General features: G+C 64.4%; 1 protein-coding gene across 4 annotated transcripts in view; it reads left to right on the top strand.

Moving 5' to 3' along the window:
* Positions 1-3,741: 3,741 nt before the first annotated feature.
* GALNT6 (polypeptide N-acetylgalactosaminyltransferase 6) overlaps positions 3,742-6,000 on the top strand; it is a 36,476-nt gene continuing 34,217 nt past the window's right edge. For 2 of the 4 annotated variants that reach the window (XM_041736461.1, XM_041736465.1), the window contains exon 1: positions 3,742-3,879. The gene's annotated coding sequence lies outside the window, so the exon portion shown is untranslated. Of the gene's footprint in view, positions 3,880-4,681; positions 5,296-6,000 lie in introns of those variants that run through there. The other 2 variants (XM_041736464.1, XM_041736463.1) reach the window with 2 other exon arrangements.

The raw sequence follows: 6,000 nt of genomic DNA, 5'->3' as shown, positions 1-6,000 counted from the left end.
GCCAGCTGCACCCCCCCCCCCCACTACCTGCCTGGCAACCTCGGGGCGGCTTCCTCTGTAAACTTTGCCTACAGGGCGAGTGTCCCTCCTCCCGCCTCCGCTGCAGGTGGGCGTCCCCTCTCTGGGACTCTATGTGGCCGCCAGAGACTTGATAAGGGCCCACGCTGGTGTCAGCGGCCTCCAGGGCTGCCCTTGTCTCGCTTGCTTCAACAGAGCTGCTCCCCAGCGCATTTCCTGCCGGAAGGGGGAACCCCCTAAAACACGTGGCTGTAAAAGGTGAAACTCAGAAACACAATCCAAAATGGCCAAGAAATAAAAATAAGACAGTGAGAAAATAATGAAATTCACGGGACTTCTGGAGGCGCGAGGAATTCGGGCGAGTTCTACGGAAGAGCTTAGTGATGGGAAGAGTTTCGGTCAGGAACACGCACAGAAAGGTCTCGGGAGGGAGAAAACGTGTCTTCCTTTTTGCAGTGCTTGACAAACTTTTTTTAACCACGTGCCTATATAATGTCTTCAATTAAAGAAAAAAAAAAATTTTTTTAATGGGCTTGCCACCGGGGACAGGCTGAGGTCACAGTCACCATTCTGCAGCGGCTCACCTCCAGGCCTTCCTGGAGCGGAGGGCAGGAGCCCAGGCCGCCTCCCAGCCAGGAGAGACCAGCTCGGTGTCTGACACATCGGGGGCGGGTCACACATCCTGCACACTCACGCACCTCCAAATTAGGCCGCTAATTATTCTAAAGCTCAAAGTCATGAGTAAGATTTGGGTGCGCTGAAGTAAAATGGGATGAGTAATTTGCTTCCGGAACGTGGAGCACACAACACAGACTGATGCGGCTTCCTCGGAAGCCGGACACCACCCTCTCAGGAACTCCAGGCTAGGGTTGGTGGCCGCGACTCTGTCGGGATCTGGGCCAGACTGAGGCTGTGAGTCCAGCCTAGCCCATCACCCGCAGGTCAGGTTGGGGCCAGGTCAGCGACCCCAAGGGTCCCAGAGCGGAGTTCGAGGAAGGGCAGGGCCGAGACAGAAGGATCTTGCCACCCAGGAGTGTCCAGCCCCCGGGCAGTGGCCCACAATCTTCTATAGAAGATGCCCTTGGTCTGAGTAAGACACTGTGGAATAAGGCAAGTGACAAGAATGGTAGCAGCTGGAGCAGTGGCAGTTACAGCCCTGAGGGTCTGTAAAGGGGCTAAGGTGGACAATCCAGGTAAATTCTGCAGAAGGTCTTTCTTCAGGAGCTCACAACCCCAGAGTCTAGTGTGAAAGCAAGGGAGTTGGGGGTGGGAGGAGAATGGAGGTCAGAGAGGTGACCGGGCCAGGAGTGCATGGACGCCTCCTCTCCTCTCCCCGTTTGGGGAAAGTCTGTCCTTCGTAGTCCCTTGATCTGGTGTGGCGGGGCAAGGTCTTCAGGCTCCGCGGGCCTGCCTCCAGTCTCCAGACCCCGTCACCGGAAAACCCCTGGCCTCCTTCTGAAGAGCTCAATCCTACCTCGGCGTCCCAGATTTGAAAATAAGAGGACTTCCCCGAGGCCGGCTGTGGATCCCCAAGCGGCGTCCCTGCCCTTCCCAGCTCGGCCAGAGCGGTCTCCTCGCTCAGATTTGCCCACCCGCCCCTGTGCTCCCGAGTCTCACCCGCTGAGAAATACAAGCACCTTTAAATACTCAGAAAGAAAACCAGAATCGGGTCAAAGCTCCTGCCAGAGAAAACTTCCAAACTACTAGCTATTTTGTAGTCATCCGTGTTACTTCTCTGTAACTGAATAAGGGCCTAAAAGATGACATCACGGCAGCCCTAGAACTGGACAGAACCAAGTGGGTGGCCCGGCGCCTGGCAGGAGGATTCAGAGCAGGAGCTTTAGCACTGAAGTCACTGATTCTTTTTTTTTTTTTTTTTTTTAAGATTTTATTTATTTATTCATGAGAGACACAGAGAGAGAGAGGCAGAGACCCAGGCAGAGGGAGAAGCAGGCTCCATGCAGGGAGCCGGACGTGGGACTCGATCCCAGGTCTCCAGGTCTCCAGGATCCCGCCCTGGGCCCAAGGCAGGCGCTAAACCGCTGAGCCCCCCAGGGATCCCCCAAGTCAGCGATTCTAAGTCTATCCCTGCCGCTACCTGTTCACTGGTTCTTAGAGCTGAGTGTGCGCCAGGGTCACCTGGGGGTCTTTTAAGAATGCAAATTGCCGGCCCCGTCCCCAGAGTTTCATATTATTTCGGTCTGGGGTGGGGCCCAACAACCTACGTTTCTCCCAAATTCTCAGACGAGGCCGATGCCGCGGGTCCGGGACCCACACCTGGAGCCACGCGCTGGCCCCGTGAGCAGCCGTCTCCCGCGTTGGCCGGGGCTGGGGTTAGCTAGAGCCCCGGGGACCAGGCCCTCGTGCCAGCCTTGCAGGGAGGAGTGGAGGGTGCGCGCCGCACCCTACTGCCTGCCCTTGTCCTGGACGGACGGACGGACGGACCGACGGGACGCAGCGTTTGGCCAGGACACCCCCCACCCCCGCACCCTTCCCCGCAACCCGAAGCAGACGCGGGACTGCGCCCCAGGCCCCGCGCCGCCCGCTGCACCCCCCAGCCTCGCGCCCCCCAGCCCTGCAGCCCCAGCCCCGCGCCGCCCACCGCACCCCTCCGCCCGGCGCTGCCAGCTGCGCCCCCCAGTCCTGCAGCTCCCAGCCCGCGCCGCCCGCCGCACCCCTCCGCCCGCCGCGCCCCCCGCCGCACCCCCAGCCCCGCGCCCCCCAGTCCCGCACCCCCAGCCCCGCGCCCCCCGCCGCACCCCCCCAGCCCTGCAGCCCAGCCCCGCGCCGCCCGCCCCACCCCTCCGCCCGCCGCACCCCCCAGCCCCGCGCCCCCCAGTCCCGCAGTCCAGCCCCGCGCCGCCCTCCGCACCCCTCCGCCCGCTGCACCCCCAGCCCCGCGCCCCCCAGCCCTGCAGCCCAGCCCCGCGCCGCCCGCCCCACCCCTCCGCCCGCTGCACCCCCCAGCCCCGCGCCCCCCAGTCCCGCAGTCCAGCCCCGCGCCGCCCTCCGCACCCCTCCGCCCGCTGCACCCCCAGCCCCGCGCCCCCCAGCCCTGCAGCCCAGCCCCGCGCCGCCCGCCGCACCCCTCCGCCCCGCGCCGCCCCCCGCACCTCCCCAGCCCTGCAGCCCCAGCCCCGAGCCGCCCACCGCACCCCCCAGCCCCGCGCCCCCCAGCCCTGCAGCCCAGCCCCGCGCCGCCCTCCGCACCCCTCCGCCCGCCGCACCCCCAGCCCCGCGCCCCCCAGCCCTGCAGCCCAGCCCCGCGCCGCCCGCCGCACCCCCCGCCCCGCGCCGCCCCCCGCACCTCCCCAGCCCTGCAGCCCCAGCCCCGAGCCGCCCGCCGCACCCCCCAGCCCCGCGCCCCCCAGCCCTGCAGCCCAGCCCCGCGCCGCCCCCCGCGCCCCCCAGCCCTGCAGCCCAGCCCCGCGCCGCCCGCCGCACCCTCCGCCCCGCGCCGCCCCCCGCGGTTCCCTGCACGCGCTGCGCCCGCCGCCCGGTCTGCGCCTCTGGTCTTTGGGGTGACCGGACGCCCGGATCTTCCGGCGCCGAGACTGCAGCCCCGCGTGGCCGAGGCTGGAGAAGCCGGGCTCCCAGCAGCGGCGGGGCGGGGGGATGCCGGGGCGGGGGGATGCCGGGGCGGGGGGATGCCGGGGCGGGGGCGCCCTCCCCCGGCCTCCGGGCCTCCGGGTGCAGCGGCGCTGGGGGGCGCGCCGGGGTCCGCCCGCACCTCGCCGGGGAGGGGCGCGAAGGGCGCGCCCCAGTGGCCGTGCACGGCCCGCCCCGGCCCCGCCCTCCAGGACGTCCCGTCGGGAAACCCGCGGCCCCGCGGAGCGGCTGCGGCTCTGCCTGGGCGGGCAGGTAAGTGGCCGGAGCCGCCGGCGACCCTCGCAGGCCCTCGCGACCGCCCCCGGGGCCCGCGGCCCTCTCGGCTCCTGGGGACTTGCGCGCCACCTCGCCCCTCGCCCTTCTCCCCTCCACTTCCTCCTCCCCCCACCCCGTAGTGAAATGAAGGGGTTGGGCCCGACGGGTCCCCACGTGTCGTGGCGGCTTCTGCTCCTCCCTGGGCAGGACCCCCCCACCCCCACCCCCACCCCCACCCCCACCCCCACCCCCACGCTCCACCTTTGCGCCTTCCTTAAAAGATGAATGAAAAAGCTCAGACCTCTGGCCCTTGGAGGGCTGGGTGGGTGGGAGAGGCACAAGCCGTCGCAGTCGCAGCCCCTCCCGGGTGCTGCAGCCCTTCCCCCCTCACCTGCCCATCACCCCCCCCCCCCCCCGCGCCCCTCCTGTTCCTCTTCTTGGGCCACCCCATGCGCTCTGCTACAGAAAATCTTTCAGAGACGCATCTTCCTGCCAGTGCCACGTTGCTCCGGAATAGAGGTGCGGTCTCCGATGTCCTCTCTGGTTCTTGGGCCTTTTGGGAGTGGGAGCTTGTGGTATTCTGGGAAGGGAGTCTCATGGCTGTGCATGCCTGTGACTGTCACCAACTTCCCGATTTCCCGGTCACTTGTTCCGACAAGCCCCAGGCTAGCCCAAAGGAGAAGCCATTTGTTACTTGCCCCCCAGAGGTGGCTCATCATCCCAGACCCTGACTTCTGCAGAGGGTAGGACAGGACTGTCCCGTGTGTATGGGGGAAGGGGGGCTCAGTCTGTCAGCAAAGCTTGGAACAGACCCCTTCTATTGGCCAACACCTCTTAGCAGCAGTCCCAGGAAGGGTTTTAACGCTGCCCCTCCAGACCCACAAACGCAGTTTACAGGCATTTGTGCCTGGATGAGGTTAACAGGTCTAGACCCACCAAAGAACCTGGGGCTTCTGCTCATTTTACAAGAGATGTGTATGCACTGCGCAGGCCCTCCCCCTCCCCGTCACAGGAAGGGCAAAACGCAGGAGACAGGCAGATCCACGTGATGGGTAGCACAAGGTAAGGTGAGGGCCTCAATATATACTTTGGCTCATATTCTCCTGCACAAGCCAGTATCGGCAGATACCTCCCTAGTTCCTGTTCCTCAACGATGCCATTCCTGTAGGACACAGAGGTAACAAGAGCAAACTAGCTTTGGGGACATCAGGCCAGAAAGGGCAGGACTGTGGAAGAGAAGAGTCCTCTGCTGGATCCAGTAGAACCATGAAGGATCCCAGGCCACCCAAGACGGCCTCGTCCCTGGTCATCACTGCCCACAGTTGGCAGGACGGCTGACACCTACCCGCAGCAGCGTGGAAGGACTCACGCCTGAAAAGGGGAGATGCCGATGCATGGTGGATGCCCTCTGAGGTCAGAAACATCTCAGCCCAAGTTCAGCTGGGAGAAACCTGGAAAGGACATATGACCAGAGGCTTAGTCCAGGTGGCCATGGCCTAGAACAGAAGTCAGGTATAGGAGGGGCAGCTAACCCTAGGACCCGGGGCCTCCCCTGCGGGGAGGCAGTTGAGAGTCCCCAGGCAGCTGACTTGGCACTGTCACTAGTTTAGCTGTCTAACCTTGGCCAAGTCGCATGAACACTCCCTGGGTGGGGCGCAGAGGAGAAGGCATATAGGAAGGTGCCCTGGGAGAGCTCCGGGCAGCGGCCAGATAAGAGGCAGTGCGGTGTCACGGTTAAGACGGGGGGCTTTGGAGAGACGTGGGACTGAGTGCAGATTCTGCCGCTGTGACTTCCTTGCTTTGTGACCTTGATCAAATTACGTGACCTCCCCGTGCTTCAGTTTCCTTCTGTGTAAAATGGAAAACTTAACTGTCTCTTGGCTTGCAACGGAGAGTGGTGCTATCGAAAGTGCTGGTGGTATCACCCTCAGCCTCCTCTGGCCCATGCAGACCTCACCAGCTCTGGAAGCGAGGCTGAGGATCAGAGAGGGTGTCTGTGGGCCGGAGGGACCCAGCCAATGGCCATGCCAAAGACTTGGGTGAACTCGGTGCACCATACAGCCCTCTGTCCCCCTCTGGGAAAGCCCAAAACGTCCGTTCTCATTCAATGGGAATGAG

This window comes from Vulpes lagopus, chromosome 21 (genome assembly GCF_018345385.1).
Source record: "Vulpes lagopus strain Blue_001 chromosome 21, ASM1834538v1, whole genome shotgun sequence".
Lineage (NCBI taxonomy): Eukaryota > Metazoa > Chordata > Mammalia > Carnivora > Canidae > Vulpes > Vulpes lagopus.
Note: the sequence above shows the minus strand (reverse complement) of the source record. Positions and strands in the feature narration are given on the sequence as shown.